The sequence below is a fragment of the Saccopteryx leptura genome, chromosome 3 (assembly GCF_036850995.1).
Source record: "Saccopteryx leptura isolate mSacLep1 chromosome 3, mSacLep1_pri_phased_curated, whole genome shotgun sequence".
Taxonomy (NCBI): Eukaryota; Metazoa; Chordata; class Mammalia; order Chiroptera; family Emballonuridae; genus Saccopteryx; species Saccopteryx leptura.
Genome location: NC_089505.1, coordinates 289,497,199 through 289,516,757, shown reverse-complemented (window position 1 = coordinate 289,516,757; position 19,559 = coordinate 289,497,199). Strand labels below are relative to the sequence as shown.

Here is a 19,559-nt window from a genome sequence, read left to right as displayed (position 1 = left end):
ACCCCCACCTTACTCACTTCCCTGCGGGAGCAGGGGGCGTCGAGAAGATCTCTCGCGGCCGCTGCCCCTCCGCCACCTCCGGCCCGGGGTCCGCTGCTGAGACGGCAGCAGCGCCCGCTCAGGCCCTGGTGCCGCCCCCGCGGCGAACGTTCTCAGCGCCCGGCTCGCGCCGCTTCCCCGCCCGGCACGCGCAGCGAGCCCGCCCCCAGCGCGAGGGCGCGAGGGCGTGAGGGCTCAGGGCTAGAGGCGGGCACGCGCCACCAGCGCGGGCGCGCGGGCTGGGGGTGGGGCTTCCGCCACGCAGGGGAGGGGGCGGGCAAGCAGTCGAGTTCCCGTCGAGCCCCGCCCCCTACGGGCGGGTGCGACCCGCCCCCCAGCTCTCCGCCGGGTTCTCGCAGGGCAGACGAAACTTGCCCCCTGCGGGCGTCTCCCGCACGCTAACGGCGGGCGGTTGAGGTGGGCTTCAGCTTTGCAGGTATCTGCCAACGCCAGCTGGATGCTCCGCCCGACGTGACTACAAGGTAAAGAATGCAAAGAACCACCCCATGAATCATTCATCCGCGCCTTGAGCACGAGATCCTCTCCTGAATGATTTCTCCAAATTAATTCAACTCAGCAGGCGTTTACTGAGCACTGACTCGGTACCTAGCGCTGTACCAGGTGCTGTGCGGGTACACCGTCACGGTCACGGTCTCTGATCTCGAGGAGCGCATAACTTAGTGGGAAAGCAGCCGTGTAAACAACCCAGTCTGGTGACCCGTACAGAGCACAGAGTCACAGTGAGATGCTGTGGAGGGCACTGGAGGAAGAGATTACTTCCGCTTGGACCACAGGGACAGGTTCCTGCAAGAGGTGGCATTTGTGTTCAGCCTTGAAGGAAGAAAAGGAAAGAGGCTTAGGAGAAAAGAGGGAGGGCGTAGGCTAAGAAAACAGCTTGGGCAGAGAACAGACGTGGCCAAGGTTTACCATCGCAGCATCAGCTTTTTTGTTTTAATATTATCCATGTTTTATAGAGTACCTTTCCAAACCATGTGAAACACAGATGATTCCAAATTAGGAAGAGCTAAGATTTTTTAATGACCCAGAGAATCATATTTTTTTTAACGTTATTTAAGACGGAAAAAAGCAGTGTCTTTTTAAGGACTGTTGTCTGTGAGTGCAGTGTTAAATCCTAAAACGAAGAGACCCGAAGCCAGTCTGCTTTGAGCCTGGTTTCTCACTGCTTCCTGGCACCTTATGATAAGGCAGATCGTGCACCTCCTGCTGCTGTCTGCCTGCCTGCCTTTAGAACATCCTCTTCCTCCTCCTCTCATTTTCCTATTTTTAAACCTGTATGGTAAGGGAAATGCTGGTAACCAACTTTGTTAAGTGACAGTAAACATTTTTCAGGAAAAGGCATCACCTTCAACACAGGAAATTCAAGACTATTTTGCATGCTTACAAGACTTTTTCACTTGTATGCTGGACCTTGACTGTGTTCTGAATATGTTAAGGTGCTCAGAATATGGCTAAGAGACATCTTGTTGATTCATTTACCACTTTTGGGTACCAACTATGGAGGAGGCATTGAAAGGGTAAAATACTGATCTCGTTCTTTGGAGAAAATATGTGTAAATGATGTAAAATAAATATGTAAATATTGCTTTAAATATTCATCCTATTGATTGAAACCAAAGTAATTTCAATATGTGGGCCAAACTGTTATAAAACACCATTCTGGAAATTGACTACTTTAAGTACACTCTCATTAGCATTTCGGCATCTTGGTTCTGTATTTCCTCACCTCCCACGTTCTCAGAAAACTTTTTTCAGATATATGTCAATCATTCTCCCCACTCTCATTCCCAAAGTCATCAACTCCTCTTACTTACTTGTCCTATTCCTCCACCATATATTCATGTTCAAGTTTTCCTGTCCTAAATAAAAGGAAGAGGCCCTGGCTGGTTGGCTCAGTGGTAGAGCGTCGGCCTGGCGTGCAGAAGTCCCGGGTTCCATTCCCGGCCAGGGCACACAGGAGAAGCGCCCATCTGCTTCTCCACCCCTCCCCCTCTCCTTCCTCTCTGCCCCTCTCTTCCCCTCCCGCAGCTGAGGCTCCATTGGAGCAAAGATGGCCCGGGAGCTGGGGATGGCTCCTTGGCCTCTGCCCCAGGCGCTAGAGTGGCTCTGGTCGCAACAGAGCGACGCCCCGGAGGGGCAGAGCATCGCCCCCTGGTGGGCAGAGCGTCGCCCCCTGGTGGGCGTGCCGGGTGGATCCCGGTCCGGCGCATGCGGGAGTCTGTCTGACTGTCTCTCCCTGTTTCCAGCTTCAGAAAAATACAAAAAAAAAAAAAGGAAGAAATCCCTCTGTCACTCCAGATTGTGCTGTAGTTACTGCTCCCTCTGTAAATTCTTTCACAAACACCTTAAAAGTAGTTTATCCCTGCCAACTCAAGCAGCTTCTCACTCCTCACCTCGTGGCTGTGTACCTTTTGTCCCCCACCACAACACTGCACTTCTCTCAGACATTACTGGTTGTTGTTTAATCCTAAATGCCAGGGGCCATTTTGGAGTCCTCCCGTTTCTAGAGCTCTCCGTGGTATTTAACACTGAGCACTCCACTCGATTTGACACCCCCTTTGCCTTCACCACATGACTCATCTGCTGACCCCTCTGACCACTCTGTCTCCAGGCTTCTGTCCTCAGCTTGCCTCTCACCTCATAGACTCTCCCTGAGTCATTTCAGTCACTTCAGGTCTTCATCTGCCACATAGATCAGCATCTCCCAAATGCATTATCTAGCTCAGACCACTCATCAGTGTTCTGTGTACACAAAACTGCACCAGACTCATCCACCTGAAAGTCCTAGAGACACCTCAGGCTCTACATGTCTAAAACTGTTTAACATTCTTGACTTGGGGTGGTGAACACACAGTGCAATATACAGATGATGTATTATAGAATTGTATATCTGAAACCTGTCTAATTTTGTTAACCATGTCACCCCAATAAATTCAATATAAGTAAATAAATTTAAAAAACTGTTTCGCATTACTGTCCTCTCAGATGCCCAATTCAGAAACCTGGGAATCAGTAATCCATAATTCCTTCCTCCTTCTTCCCACCACACTCAACAATCCTGTTGATTCTCCCCATAAATAACTCTTAGCCCCTCTCCCCTAGACTAATGCAATAGCCTTTTATCTTGTCTCTTTCCTGAACTCTTGTTCCTTCCCATTCACATTCCATACTGCATGTCAGAAAATACTTGCAGAGCCTGACCAGGCGGTGGCGCAGTGGATAGAGCGTAGGACTAGGATGCAGAGGAGGACCCAGGTTTGAGACCCCAAGGTCCCCAGCTTGAGCATGGGCTCATCTGGTTTGAGCAAAGCTCACCAGCTTGGACCCAAGGTCACTGGCTTGAGCAAGGGGTTACTCGGTCTGCTGTAGCCCCATGGTCAAGGCACGTATGAGAAAGCAATCAATGAACAACTAAGGTGTTGGTTGCAACGAAAAACTGATAATTGATGCTTCTCATCTCTCTCCGTTCCTGTCTGTCTGTCCCTATCTATCCCTCTCTCTGTCTCTGTAAAAAGAAAAAAGAAAAAACTTGCAGAAATGTGCTGCCTGTGGTGTCACTGCTCAGCATGGCACACAGACCTTCCATTTATCTAGCCCTTGCCTGTCTTGTCACTTCCTACAAACAGCCCGTCCAAACTCCTGGAATGTACCTACTTTTGCTTGCCTACTTTTAGCTTTGTACTTATCTCTCTCTCTGGAATGTCATTTAAACACAAGCAAAGAATGTCCAAAATATGTGTAGCTGAAGTCCCCAGTATAATGAAACTGTTATCTAAGAATCTTTCTGGAAATAAGAAAATGTAGATCTAATATAATGAAAGAACCCACATATGCTTGAAGAAATGACCACAGTATGTTCAATTCTGAGTGCTAGCATCTTAAAACTATTAGACAAAAATAATAATAATTTCAAAACCTCCACACAGAAAGTTCAAATTGCTGAAAAGAGTAAGAAAATTAGGCTGCAATACTCTTCATCGCTTCTGTTATTCCGGGCTGGCCTGAGTGGATGGCTTGACCATAGATTGTGGAAAGTTATGGGACTTCAAAGCGTAGGTCATAAGAAGTCTTGAATAGTCAGCTGGGTCTTTGATAACATTTGCTCTTGAAGCCCTGAGCCACTCTGTAAAATATCTAACTCTTTGTGGAGAGGTTCTAAGAAGGAGAGGGGCCTAGCTGATCCTAGCTAATAGTGAAGTCATCAAAAATGCCTACATCAGTCCAGCCATCAGCTGCATACCACTGAGTGGCCCCATCTGAAACCATATGGAGCAGAAAATCATCCCGCCAAACCCCACCCAAATTCCTGACCCCTAAGATTGTGAAATTATAATAAAAATGGTTCTTATGTAGGTCATTACTTTTTAGGATAAGTAGTTATTTACAGGGCTGTTAACCAAAATTCCTGACATTCTCAAGAGAAGGCAATAATGATAAAGCATCTCCTGAGGACTCAAGGAAAGAAGATGCAAGTTAAGGATTTTATATTCATCCATTATGCTGTTTTCAAACCTCAAAGGCTATAGAAAAAAACTTTAAAAATTAAGAATTAGAAAAAGTATGCATATAATAAACCCATCATAAGTACTATAGCATGAGTCAGCTAATTTTTTTCTGAAGTACTAGATAGTAAATATTTTGGTTTACAGTCCTAACTGTTCAACTCTGCGATTGTAGCACAAAGGTAGCCATAGATGGTATGTAAATGAGCTGGTAGGGCTATGTCTCAAACTGGATTTACCAAAATAGACAGCCAACTAGATTTGACCTATCAATTACTACAGTCTGCCACTCCTAGAGGAAAAGAAATAGAGAAAGATATTTCTCTCAAAAAAACACAAAGCCCGTATGATTTAAGAAAATAACATACATGATCAAGTGAGGTTTATGTATTAGTGTGCTAGAACTACCATAATAAAGTACCACAGACTGGCCTAAAGAACAGTTTTGCAAGCTAGAAGTACAAGATCAAGGTGTTGACAGTGTTGGTTTCTTCTGAGGTCTCTCTCTTTGGCTTGTAGATGGCCATCTTCTCCCTGTGTCTTCACATGGTCTTCCTTTGTACTGTGAACATCTGTCTCCTAATCTCTTCTTATAAGGACACTAGTTAGCCTGACCAGGCGGTGGCACAGTGGATAGAGCGTCGGACTGGGATGCGGAGGACCCAGGTTCGAGACCCCGAGGTCGCCAGCTTGAGCGTGGGCTCATCTGGTTTGAGCAAAAGCTCACCAGCTTGGACCCAAGGTTGCTGGCTCGAGCAAGGGGTTACTCGGTCTGCTGTAGCCCCTTGGTCAAGGCACATATGAGAAAGCAATCAATGAACAACTAAGGTGTCGCAAGGAAAAACTGATGATTGATGCTTCTCATCGCTCTCCGTTCCTGTCTGTCTGTCCCTATCTATCCTTTTCTCTGTCTCTAAAAAAGAAGAAGAAGAAAAAAAAAGGACACCAGTTACATTGGAGTAGGGCCCCCTAATGACCTCATTTTAACTTAATTATACCTTTAAGTCCCTATTTTCCAATATAGTCACATTCTGCAGTACTGGTTAGGATTTCAACTACCTAAATGCAAAAGCTATAACTATAAAACAATTAGAAAAATATAGGTGTGTATCTCCATTACCTTGGGTTTGGCAAAGCCTTCTTAGATACAATACCACAAGCACAAATGACAAAAGAAAATAATAGACAAATTGTACTTTATCAAAATGTAAAACTTTTCTGCATTAAAGGACACCATTAAAAAAAGTACAAAGGCAGCCAACAGAATGGGAGTAAATATTTTCAAATAATACATAAGATAAAAACTTATATCCAGAATATGTAAACAACACTATAATTATAAAACAAATAACCCAATTGAAAATGGGGAAAGGATTTGAGCAGACATTTCTTCAAGAAGATCTATAGATGGCCAATGAGCACATTTAAAGATGCTCAACATGATTAGCTGTTAATAGTGGAATGTAGCCTGACCAGGCAGTGGTGCAGTGGATAGAGCGTCGGACTGGGATGTGGAGGACCCAGGTTCGACATCCTAGGTCGCCAGCTTGAGCGCAAGCTCATCTGGTTTGAGCAAGGCTCACCAGCTTGAGCCCAAGGTTGCTGGCTCAAGCAAGGGGTCACTCAGTCTGCTGTAGCCCCCCGGTCAAGGCACATATGAGAAATCAATCAATGAACAACTAAGAAACTGCAACGAAGAATTGATATTTCTCATCTCTTTCCCTTTCTGTCTGTCTGTCCCTATCTGTCCCTCTCTCTGACTCTCTCTGTCTCTCCCACACACACAAAAAAAACCAAAACAACAACAACAACAACAAAATAGTGGAATGTAAATCACTCCACAACATAACCATTAGTGGAATATAATTCAAAACACAATGAGATACCCCTTTACCTTCCCTAGGATAGGTATAATGAAAATCACAGACAATGTGTTGGTGAGAATATGGAGAAATTAAAACATTGATACACTGCAGGTAGAAATGTAAAATGGCATAGCTGCTCTGGAAAACAGCTTGGTAGTTCTTCAAAATGTTAAACATAAAGTTATATGACCAAGCAATTCTACTTTGCAGTATACACCCAAGAGAGTTGAAAATATATGCCCACAAAACAACCAATGCACAAATATTCACAGTCTTATTCATAACAGCCAAAAGATGAAAATATCCCAAAAGTCCATCAGCAGATGAATGGATAAACAAAATGCAATAATCCACTCATGCAATGGAATATTATTCAGCAATAAAAAAGAATGGAGTACATGCTGAAACAAGAATGAAACTCGAAAACAGTATGCCATGAAAGAAGCCAGCTACAAAAAAACACATATTATATGATTCTACATAGTACATAAAATGTCCAGATTAAGCAAATATTTATGGAGACAGAAAGTAGGCTAGTGGTTGCCATGGGCTGGTGGGGTTAAAGGGATTGAGAAAGGACTATTAATATGTATAAAGTTACTTTTTGAGTTGATGAAATTGTTCTAAAGTTGATTGTGGTGATGGTTATATAACTCTGTGAATATGCTAAAAACCAGTGAATTATATACTTTACATAGATGAATTAAAAGGTAGGTGAATTATATCTATAAATCTGGTTTTTTGAAAAAGGAAAACTATAAAACAATCCTGAAAGACACAAAAGTATACTTGGACAAGACATTCCTTGGTTTTGGTTAAAGTAACAGATGATAGTTCTCCTTATGTTAATTTATAAATTTAATACGATTCCTCAAAAAATATATATAAACAAGTTTTTTTTATGTAGCTAGGTAAATTGATATCAAAGTTCATATGGAAAAATAAACACTCAGGAATAGTTAGTACAACACTGAAAAGGGAGAGGTCTGAGAGGTAACTAGCCCTAGCAAATATTGGGTTGGGGAATAAGTTCGTAGCGTTTTTATATTTTCTTTTATTTTACAACGATTTGTTTGCTGTTTGGCAAAGGGTAAGTATTCATTCAATAAAACTCTTTCTGCTCTACAAAACTATGTTAATTGTATTTTTGAGTTATTTAATTTTTTATTATTTTTGAGGCTTAGAAATGGAATACCCAGGAGGCAAAAATCAACATTTTCGACACCTGCTCTTCTTTGCTTTTCATCGAGGTCAAAAAGCTGCCGAAGCAGCCCGGGACATTTGCGACGTGTATGGAGGTGTCATAGGTGAGTCTACAGCACAGAAATGGTTTGCAAAGTTCAAAAATGGCGACTTTGACGTTGATGACACGTGCCGCAGTGGAAGGCCTTCTGAATTCGATGAAGAACTGGGAAATGCTTGAAAAGAATGCCACGGTCAACAAGGAGCTCTACATTGCCCAGCTACACCGCGTGAATGAGGCTATTCGACTGAAAAGACCTGATCGACGTGGTCAAACCATACTCCTTCACGACAACGCCAGGCCCCACGTTGCACAAGTCGTCAAAGCCGCACTCCAAGAGCTTGGGTGGATCCCGGTCGGGCGCATGCGGGAGTCTGTCTGACTGTCTCTCCCCGTTTCCAGCTTCAGAAAAGTACAAAAAAAAAAAAACACCAAACAAACAAACAAAAAAAAACACCTGTAACTAAATGCAAACAGAAACAAATAAACCCAACTGTATGTCAAATGAATGACATAACAATAATGAAGAAGGAGAAAGGAGTAAGCCAAGTACTATAATTTTGAATACAGGACTTAAATATACCTTTAGTCTAATGCAAACCATAAACTTGGGGGGTAGGGAAGGGAATCAATAATAGTAAGACAAGAAACACAGTGGCCAATAAACATAGTTTAAAATGTTATCATTATTTCTAATATTTACAAGTTAAATTAGCAAAATATTTGAATTAAAAAAAAAATTTTTTTTTAATATTTTTCCGAAGTGAGAAGTGGGGAGGCAGTCAGATGGACTCCCGCATGTGCCTGACCGGGATCCACCCGGCACGCCCACCAGGGGGCAATGGTTGGCCCCTCTGGAGCGTTGCTCTGTTACTGCAGGAGCCATTCTAGTGCCTGAGGCAGAGGCCATGGAGCCATCCTCAGTGCCTGGGCCAACTTTGCTCCAATGGAGCCTTGGCTGTAGGGGAGGAAGAGAGAGATAGAGAGGAAGGGTGGAGAGAAATAGAGGGGGAAGGGTGAAGAAGCAGATGGTCACCTCTCCTGTGTGCCCTGACTGGGAATTGAACCCGGGACTTCCACACGCTGGGCCAAAAAATATTTGAAATTTAATATCCAGTGTTAAAGAGCTTTTTGAAGAAATGTAAACAAAACAACCTTTCTGGAGGGTGATTTGGAAATACATATCAAATTCTTTTAAAAGGTTGATAACCTTTCAAAAAAAACAAAACAAACAAACAAACAAAAAAGCCTGACCAGGCAGTGGTGCAGTGGATAGAGCATTGGACTGGGATGTGGAAGACCCAGGTTCGAGACCCCAAGGTCACCAGCTTGAGCACAGGCTCATCTGGTTTGAGCAAGGCTCACCAGCTTGAGCCCAAGGTCACTGGCTCAAGCAAGGGGTCACTTGGTCTGCTGTAGCCCCCCAGTCAAGGCACATATGAGAAATCAATCAATGAACAACTAAGGAGCCACAGCGAAGAATTGATGTTTCTCATTTCTCCCTTCCTGTCTGTCTGTCCTTATCTGTCTCTGACTCTCTCTGTCTCTGCCACAAAACAAAAACAAAAACAAAAAATAAATAAATAAAAAGTTGCTAACCTTTGACCCAGAAATCCAAATTCTTGCAGTCTATTTCTTTTTATTTATTGATTGATTTTAGAAAAAAAGAAGATAGACAGAAACATCAAGCTGTTCCTGTATGTTCCCTGACCATGGATTGAACCAGCAACCTCCACATATCAGGATGATACTCTAATCAACCGAGCTATCCAGCCAGGGTTTCTTGTGGTTTATTTTGTGACAACATTAAGTGATGTGTGATTACACTTAGGCATTAGAATTACTTCTAAAAAATAAAACTTTTTTAAAAGGCACAGGACTTTAATTAAATTATGAGCTATCCATGACATAGAAGATGCCACCAGCATTAAAATCACAGTGTAAAAGGAGGTTTCATATCTTAGAAAGTGTAAAATAGTATATGTAGTATGATTCAAATTTTGCTAAAAAATATGTGTAAGACACAAGTCTAATAGGAAAGGAGGCAAAAGCATACAAAGACATTTTGAATAAGACCAAACACATCGAGTAAATGTATGAAAAGATTCTCAATTTCATTACTACATGTATTCAAAAAAATGCAAGTTAATACTACACTATTATACCTGTCCTAGAAAGGCAAAAGTTTTAAAGTCTGATAATTTCAAGTGTTGGTCAGGAGGTTGAACATTTAGGACTCTTATGCACTGATACTGGGACTGTAAATTGGTGCAATCATTTTGATAATGGCTCATTAAGTTGAAATTTTGTATATTTTATATCCAACAATTTCACCCCTAAGGCACTCTCCACACCTGCACCAAGAGGCATGAATAAGCACTGGTTATACTGTAATGGCCAAGTCCCAACAATAGTCCGTATGTCCAGCAAAAGAATGAGTAAATAAACGTGTTTATCTCTACAATGGAGATATTAAACAACAGTGAATATTAAAGAACTACTCTTCATAACACAACATGGATAAAGTCAACCGATGTAGTTTCTGAGTAAAAAAACCCAGAGGTATATTATAGAATGATGCCATTTTTATAAAGCTTAACATCAAGTAAATGTAAACAATTTGTAAACTTACTTTTATAAAGCAAGGAAATAATAAACCCAAACTTCGAGAAAATAGTTACCCCATGCAAGGAAATGGTAGGCTAGGAGAGCCCTTAGGTAAGTGACAATTATTGCCAATTTTCTATAATGTTTTATTTCTTGGTTTGTGTGTATATAATGTTACATATATTCTTTTGTATCAAGTATCCTTTGATTTATTTTAATTTTTATACTTTTTAATTACAATGAACATTCAATATTAGTTTCAAGTGTACAACATAATAATTAGATATCAAATATTATATCATATTATAAAAATATAGAGGGAAAGTGTGTGTGTGTGTGTGCGTGTGTGTTGCTCCCTGAATAAAGGACTGGAAAACTATAACCAGGATTTATATTCTGATATTATCTCTGGGTGGTAGGATTAAGAGTGATTTTAATTTTCAGGAACAAACATTTTCTAAAATCTATGCGAGAACCAGTCCCATTTTCCTTCTGCAGTCTGAACATCCAGGTCTTAATTTCCATGGTTATAACTGATTTGGGGAAGAGGACACAGTGACTCTCCAAGGTCGTTTGTGACACCACGTCTGGCCAGGTAGTGAGCTGCCAGTGTGGGGAATGGAGCTGGAGAAAGAGACACAGGCTAAGGAGGAGGATGGACAGCTGCCAGCCGCCTGTCAGTGTGGGAGCAGGAAGGTAACAACAGCGAAACAATTTAAGGAAGCTGAAAAACCATTCCTTGAAGTCAGGAATCCACTGTGCTGCCCCCTACCCCCCCCCCCCCCAACCACCAAAAATACCCCTAGTAACGTGGATAAGAACACTGGAAACTAAATATCACAATTCCATCCTTGTATCAGATTATGATAAACTGACACCACAATGTGTGTCATTCTGTTCTCTGGCACTTACAGATGACATGATAGGACTGGAAAGGGTCCAATCGAGTAATTAAAATGACAAGTATAAAGAGTGTTCTTTACATGCTGACAAGCAAAAAAACAAACTCTGGCCTTCAGAGACAGACGAGGGCTGAGACGTGATATGCCAAAGGTGCTCCGAGTCGGAACACAGATGCAGCCTCCAGATCTCGTAATACTAGCGGGAAGGGGTAGTTGTTGGTGCCTGAAAGAGGCAGATTTGGAAGAAATAAATGGGAACTGCTATTAGGCACAATGGATAGCAATCTGGAAATCCTTTCCCCCAGAGGCTGAAACATTGATTCTCAGCCTTGTCCAAATGAAGATGGCACAGAAGACAAACAGGGAGGCTCTGCATGGGGACAGGATGGCCAGAAAGAGAGGCAGGGCTGGGACAGGGGTATTCTTATTCTCTGCAATAGCTTGTGGATTCAAAGAGTCTGTGACAAATGGCATAGAAAACCTTCCTGAATGAAACTAAGATTTACATCATGGACTATAGTCATGTCCTTCAACAAAACTGTCCTTGAGCCTGACCAGGTGGTGGCACAGTGGATAGAGCATTGGACTGGGATGCAGAGGACCCAGGTTCAAGACCCCGAGGTCGCCAGCTTGAGCGCGGGCTCATCTGGTTTGAGCAAAAGCCCACCAGCTTGAACCCAAGGTCGCTGGGTCCAACAAGGGATTACTCAGTCTGCTGAAGGCCTGTGGTCAAGGCACATATGAGAAAGCAATCAATGAACAACTAAGGTGTTGCAATGCGCAATGAAAAACTAATAATTGATGCTTCTCATCTCTCTCCATTCCTGTCTGTCTGTCCCTGTCTATCCCTCTCTCTGACTCACTCTCTGTCTCTGTAAAAAACAAACAAACAAACAAAAACTGTCCTTGAGTGGCATTCTAGAGAGTTCCCTGAACTGGAAAGATAGCTACACTGACCCACAACAGTATTTTCTGTGGGATCACAGGAGTAACTACTGTATTTCCATACTGCGGGAAGCTCAGGAGGCCAGTGGCTAAATAGTACCCCAAAAGACCCTCAAGAATTACCCCAATATGCCTGACCAGATGGTGATGCTGTGGATGGAGCGTCGGACTGGGATGTGGAGGACCCGGCTTTGAGACCCCACGGTTGCCAGCTTGAGTGCAGGCTCATCTGGTTTGAGCAAGGCTCACCAGCTTGAGCCCAAGGTCACTGGCTCGAGCAAGGGGTCACTTGGTCTGCTGCGGCCCCCTGGTCAAGGCACATATGAGAAAGCAATCAATGAACAACTAAGGTGCTACAACGAAGAATTGATGATGCTTCTCATCTCTCTCTTCCTGTCTATCCCTCTCTCTGACTCTCTCTGTCTCTGTCTCACACGTGCACACACACACACACACACACACACACACACACACACACACACACAAGAATTACCCCAATAGGCAGCCCAGAAGCCACAGTATCCAAGGAAGGATATCTCCTAGGTTTTGCTAATTAACCAAAGGCTGATCACTTATGTGGTATTTTCAGACACATCAAAAGAGCAACAAATTCTCAAAATTAGCAATTCCAACTGTTCTCAATCAGGCTGCATACCAATCACCTGGTATGCTTTTTAAAAAATAGCTGCCTCTGGGACCCACCCAAGATGAACAAACTTTTTAAAAGTACCCCTGAGTAATTTAATGTGTAGCCAAAGTGGAGAACCATTGAGCTTCTCCATCTGTTAAAGTTAATTATTTAGAGTGCTTCTGGTAGTCGGGAGAGGGCAAAGGGCAGGGGCGAACAAGGTAGGGTGGGAGAAAGAAGATAATTCCAGCAGCTCACTAGTACCCGTATGTGTCAAACATTGTCCAGGCTGTTCCTGCAGGGGTGTGGGGTGGGGGACAGCTGCTCTGCATTCCAGAAAGTTCCCAGACAGACTTGGACGCTGGAAATATAAGTCTCTCAGGTCACTGTTATCATGTGAGGAAGGAAAGAGAAGAGAGCTATGCATTCCCCTTCCTCTTCAGGGCCCCACTTCTGGGCTCCTCTCTAGAACTGGAGAGAAGGGTGCCTGAAGCCAGCAGTCTCCAGGAACAGAAAAGTGCTTTCTTGTCACTACTGCTGAGCTCCTCCACCTTTTCTTGCTTCTCAACACTTCCCTGATTCCGTTGTCTTGGGCTTAGCCTCTTCTACTCAACGTCTCAGTACTGATGATATTCCTCATCCCAGCACTGCAGAGCTAAACCTGCAGAAATCTGGCCCCTTTTCTTGTTCCGTATCACAAAACAGCTTTTTAGAGCCTGATCACCACCATGAAATGCTCCTCTGGGTCCACTCAGGGGCTCTGGGGCTTCACATCACATCCTAGCAAAGGTTTTTCCAGGGTGGCTTAGAACTGTTGTGTGCCTAGGACATTTCCTCCTTTTCCTCACATTGACACATGTCCATCTCATCTAATGAAGGAGGAGCAAAGAGCCTGAACTGCAAAAAGAAAAAGAGTCACCCAGTTGCAACTGGAGGGGTCACCACAGCTATCACAAACCATGTGCAACATGGAGAAACCCAGGCCCCAGGTGTCCTGCCGGCAACTTCCCAGCCTCCCTACACAGAGCTCTGGGCTTCCCATGGGGCAGCCATCCCACCTCCTTTACTTCTCACTTAGTTATGCAACCCTCGCTCTTCAATTGCTTCCAATGCAAAACCACTTCACTGTGAGCAAGGGCTCTCCAGGAACAAACTTCATCCAGAGGCAATCTCGGGTACCCAGATGACCCACTGGGTACTGTTTGATTTGATTTGCTGAGGCTTTTTTTTCCTTACTGAGGTTTTTTTTTTAATTTATTTTTTCAGTTGTTCATCTGATCAATTTTTTTTTTCATAGAGACAGAGAGAGAGTCAGAGAGAGGGATAGATAGGGACAGACAGAAACGGAGAGAGATGAGAAGCATCAATCATCAGTTTTTCGTTGCAACACCTTAGTTGTTCATTGATTGCTCTCTCATATGTGCCTTGACCACGGGCCTTCAGCAGACCGAGTAACCCCTTGCTCAAGCCAGCAACCTTGGGTCCAAGCTGGTGAGCTTTGCTCAAACCAGATGAGCCCACGCTCAAGCTGGCAACCTCGAGGTCTCGAACCTGGGTCCTCTGCATCCCAGTCCGATGCTCTATCCACTATGCACCGCCTGATCAGGCCATCCGATCAATATTTATTGAGTACTTTATACTGGCATGACATGAAGGATGTTGGAGGTATAGCAAAGGGAACACTATGGTGAGTAAGTAATGCTTGCTGAGGATTTTAAATACACATCTGTTGCCTCACTTATTTCCCCATCCTTTTTTGTTTCCTGCCTCCATGATCTGCCCTGTAACCACATGTAAGGGCGCCAAGCTAGCCAAATGGAGACCGAGAGCCAAGTAGAGGAAAACGGAGACCCTAGCTATCAGTCAGCATCTACTGCCAGGCACTGAGTGAGGCCAGCTTAGACTTTCCAGTCCAGTTCAAGTTAGAGGGGTTCTTGTTTTGGTTGGTTGTTTGTTTTTGCAAGAAACAGAGAGAGATTAAAGGGAGAGAGATGAGAAATATCAACTCATAGTTTCTTCATTTTAGTTGTTCATTGATTGCTTCTCATACGTACCTTGACCAAGGGACTCAAGCTGAACCAGTGAGCCCTTGCTTAAGACAGAGACCTTGGGCTCATGCCAGTGACCTTGGACTTCAAGCCAGCAACCTCTGGGCTCAAGCCAGTGGCCTTAGGATCATGTCGATGATCCCTTGCTCAATCCAGTGACCTTATACTCAAGCTGGTGAGTCCATGCTCAAGCCAACAAGATCATGCTCAGGCCAGCAACCTTGGGGTTTTGAACCAGAAACTTCAGCATCCCAGGTAGATGCTCTATCCACTGTACCACCACCAGTCAGGCTAATAATATTGTTTTAAGACTCAAAATTTTGGGGTGATCTATTATACAACAATAGATAGTTGCTGCCTAGAAGGGAGTTTTACCATAACAAGAATACAAAACATGCAGCACTGGCTTCAAATTGTGCGGTGAATGGAGGCTGGAGGGTGGCAAGGAGATTGAGTACAGGCTGGAGGTGACAGGGGGAGATGCTGTTGGACAGAGAGCCGCCCACCTGTGTCTTACACAGTGACAAATTCATAGTAATGAAGGTGGTACTGCCAAGCTGTCGCCTGCAGGAACTTGAAAGATAGAAAACATACCTAATGAACTCGTGAATCTGGTTTAGAAAATTTCCAGGCAGAATGGTGAAGAATGTCAGTAACCTTAAGGGAAAGGCAGGAGGAGCTAGCTGTTCAGTGTGCAAGCAGAATTGAGAAAAACATGGAAGGTCAGTGATGTGCTGGGTTCCTAAACAAAATGTTTCATATTCCCAGTCTCTCCACAAGAGTCTCAAAGTAAGACATGACTTCAGGTAAAGATCAAATTAAGTTGAAGGCCGAGAGTCTTTGTTAAGACCACAGTTAAGGTGGTGACTCTCTCAGTTAGGAAAAGGAGCGCCTAAGAACCTTAAGGTCAGTGCCCCACGGCTCTCCGACATGCTGCCCGAAGTGGAGGAAGGATCTCCTCTAAAATAATTGTGGGTATAGCTTTTGTTTTCTGCTCAAGTAGACAATTTTCTGATATGTAAAAAGCCAACAAAGTTTTAAGGGAGTTGCAGAACAAGGACAGTTCCAAATGATAAAAGGCTTCTGGGTTCCAAACTTTCTAAGGGCAGAAAGCAGGTTGAGAAAGCCACACACACAGCCCCATTCTTCCTGACACAGAAAAGTGTCTCAGAAGCTGGAGCCAAAAGCCCAGAGGGCAAAGCTCAGAGCCAAGGAGCACAACAGAGTGAGGAGTCACAGCCAGGTGGCCCAGAGGGCCCCCGCTGCAGGAGCACGCCTTCCCTCCGCAGTGGAGGGTCTCGACAACCTGAACCCTGCACACTGCAGAGCGGCAGGCGGCTACATAGCCCCCACTCCTCCTCTTTCTGAACCGGAGTGTTTACTGAGGTCCTGGTCCTGACTCACTATCATGTGTCAGGTATATGGAGAGGGTATCATTTATCATTTTAGCTCAGCAGTCACTGGATCAAGAGGAGCCATTGAACAAACTGCTCCTAAGGAGCACACAGGCACGTGACCTGATTCAGATCACAAGACCCTGCACGTTGAGTGAGGGGAGATGACAGATGAACTTGAGGGCCCTGGGAGGAGTGAGGGTGTTTTGTATATGGGAGGGATGTGACCCATTTGTGACAGAGAAAGAACTACAGTTTCTTAGAGCAATGATCCAATGGATTATGCTTCCCAGAATAAGGACCATGTATCTCCCTCTCCCATGGACTCTGAGCTTCGCCTTGGGATTTGCTTTGGCCAATGGGACAATAACGCACTTGACAAGCATTTGCACATTGGAACGTTGCCCTGAGAATGCCATGTAAGAGCCTATCTGGTACCCTGGGGGAAGAAAGGCCACATCAAGGAGAAGGAAGGTGCCCTGGGTGTTGGCCAACAACTTCCAGACGTCTTGGGCCACCAGCCCTGCATACCCTACACTGAATGAATGTTTTCAGGTGAAACCAGCAAGAGGAACCACTCAGCCAATTCACAGAATCATGGGAAATTAAAAATCATTATTAGTCTTAGAAAAAAAATTTCAGGATGGGTTTATAAGGCAGCAGAACATTGAAAAGCCTTCTTGGAGGAGCTAGCATTTGAAGATCAGAGAGGATGAGCACATGGAGAGCCAGAGAAGGGTACTCATGGCATTGCGAGAGAAGGTAGGAGTGAAAACCGAAGCCTGAGGGAAGGAGGAAGGACAGGGCTTCATACTGAGTACGCCCCAGTCCACAGGACCTACTCTAGAAGGAGGACAGGAGCCTCTTTTAGAAAGCAGCACTGTAAGTCTTTCATTATTCAACAGAGGTCTTGGCTTAGCCACAGTGGCTTAAAGGTCCAGTGCTGTCCCACCTGTACTGCCCAATGATATACAGTGGAAGAGACTCTCAGGATGGCTGTGGCCAGAGGACAAACACACAGTGTCATGTCTCAGCTGTGCCTTAACAGAAAATAAACAAACATCGAAACTGCACCAGCTGGGCATGGCAGGAAGTGCAGAAGACTCGAGGTCAAGATTCAGGTTTGCTATACACATGCTGTTGTTTTCAAACTTGCAGCCATGAATACAGTACATAATTCTCTGGGTCTCATGTCTTCATTTATAAAATGAGCAGATGTCCCCCAACTCTGAAAATCTAAGGTTCTAGGAAGAGATTTAAATGCGGGAATAAATATGAAAGTTCCTCCCACAGAATGAGCAGTCAAATACGTGTTGAATCTGAGTCGGCATCAGCAGTAAAATAGACTATGGTAGCACAGAAATACTATGATCTGTAAGTTGGTACGACCCTTTTGGAAAGCAATATGGGAATTTATCCCATGGAAATAATTAAACATAAGATAAAAGCTATCATGCATCACCTCTAATGTAAAAAAAAAATCAGAAACAATCTAAATGTCTAATGAGAAGGATAAATAAATGATTGCCTGGGCAATATTATATAAACATTACGAGGATCACTATGAAGGCTGTGAAATCATTGGAAGGTGTTTATGATTTCAAAATTAGTGAAAAGGGCAATATATATATATAAAATATTACCATAACTATTTAAAATAGACTATGCATATGGACAAAGGCTAAAATGAAACATGCAAATATAAAGGCAGTTGTTTGAAAGAGCTGTATGAAGTTTTCTTATTTTTTATAGATTGCTCTTATAATAAAGTTATTTTATTTATTTATTTATTTATTTATTTATAGCAAGAAAGAGAATGGGAAGGAGAGAAGTGAGAAACATCAACCTGCAGTTGTGTCACTGTAGTTGCTTTTCATATGTGCCTTGATTTGGGGAGGCAGGGCTCAAGCCAGCCTAGTAACACCTTGCTCAAGCCAGCGACCATGGGCTTCAATGCTGTTTAAAAAATAATTATTTTAACAGAAACGCTCCTTCAGGCAAACCTTATTCAGAGTCCCAATATGTAAAATCATTTGACGCTGAGCTGAAATAGGGTACAGAAAGGGTCAGTGAAAGCCCTCATCAGCTCCGGGCAAAACAAAAGAGGTGGGTAGAGACAAGCTGGATAAGAAAGTAAGGAAGTTGAAAGGGAGATATTCTGTGGTGGCCATGACGGTGATGTTGAAAAATCTCAGGATATCTGTGAAGGGAAAAATGTTAGAATTTAACTCACTTTCCCCTCCTCAAGCTTTCCTATGTAGAATAAAGTGAAGTCACAAATACTGAACATTACCTGTAACTGTTCATACAGCTAATTTGATGGGAAGTGCTGAAGATGAGGTGGAAAGCACACTTTCTTTGTTCAACTAATACTTTTAGCCAGGCAGACAGATTGTCGGTTGCCGTTCTTAAAATGGATTCGGATACAAAAGCAAACTATTTGTATGTTGTCTGTCAAACTGTCAAGAAGAAAGTCAATAGCACATGAAGAAGAAGAAAAAGAGAAACTGAAAGCTTCAAGACAGCAGGAAAAATTTGGAAGAGTCACACTGAAAAATGAGCCACTGATTCCACTGGAGCTGGAAAACGTGGGATTTCCCAGCAACACAGAGGTCCTGTCGAGTGAGGGAGCGCGAGGCAGGAGGACGGCCAGCTGGCTGCCCAGAGCAGGAGCTGCGGAGAATGGTGGTGATGATCCAGGTGGGGGCTGACACAGACTACTGGAAGGTTGGGACGTGAGGGGACTTCACGAGCTTTCAAGGACATGCTAGAGAGAGCCAGCCTTTTCTGCATCCCCTGTTTGCCAAGCCAGACAGCAGGGCTTTCTGAGTGCCCAGGGATGTGCGCTTTCAGCTGCTCTCAGCGGGGGACAAAGCTGCTCTAAAGGACAGGACACTAACAACTTTGGACTGAGATTTTCAGTGTAATACCATGTTTCCCCCAAAATAAGACAGTGTCTTATTTAATTTTTGCTCCTAAAGACGCGATAGGTCTTATTTTCAGGGGATGTTTATTTTTCCATGAACAAGAATTTTTGAACAAAAAAAAATCAACGTTTATTAATACACTGTAGTCATGTCATCACAAACATCAGCATAACCAGCCAAACTCTGAATTCCATCAAGAATTTCTTGTGACTCTATTTCCATGTACAACAATCTACCTTGTTTCCCCGAAAATAAGACAGTGTCTTATATTAATTTTTGCTCCTAAAGACACGCTAGGTCTTATTTTCAGAGGAGGCCTTATATTTCTAAGCTTGAAAAATATTGCACTAGATCTTATTTTTGGGGAAACAGGGAATTTAAACTATTTTTAATTGTGGTAAATTGTACATATCATAACATTTGCCATTTTAATCATTGTTT

At 43.5% G+C, this 19,559-nt stretch overlaps 1 protein-coding gene and 1 long non-coding RNA gene across 14 annotated transcripts in view; one reads left to right on the top strand and one right to left on the bottom strand.

Annotated features, from left to right (window-relative positions):
* DTNB (dystrobrevin beta) overlaps positions 1-244 on the bottom strand; it is a 196,569-nt gene extending 196,325 nt beyond the window's left edge. For 5 of the 13 annotated variants that reach the window (XM_066378729.1, XM_066378726.1, XM_066378740.1 and 2 more), the window contains exon 1: positions 18-244. The gene's annotated coding sequence lies outside the window, so the exon portion shown is untranslated. Of the gene's footprint in view, positions 1-8 lie in introns of all 13 variants that reach the window. The other 8 variants (XM_066378732.1, XM_066378735.1, XM_066378731.1 and 5 more) reach the window with 3 other exon arrangements.
* Positions 245-253: 9 nt separating this feature from the next.
* Positions 254-19,559, top strand: part of LOC136401081 (uncharacterized) — a 30,736-nt gene continuing 11,430 nt past the window's right edge. The window contains exon 1 of the long non-coding RNA XR_010750461.1: positions 254-521. This is a non-coding gene — a long non-coding RNA (uncharacterized lncRNA). The remainder of the gene's footprint in view (positions 522-19,559) is intronic.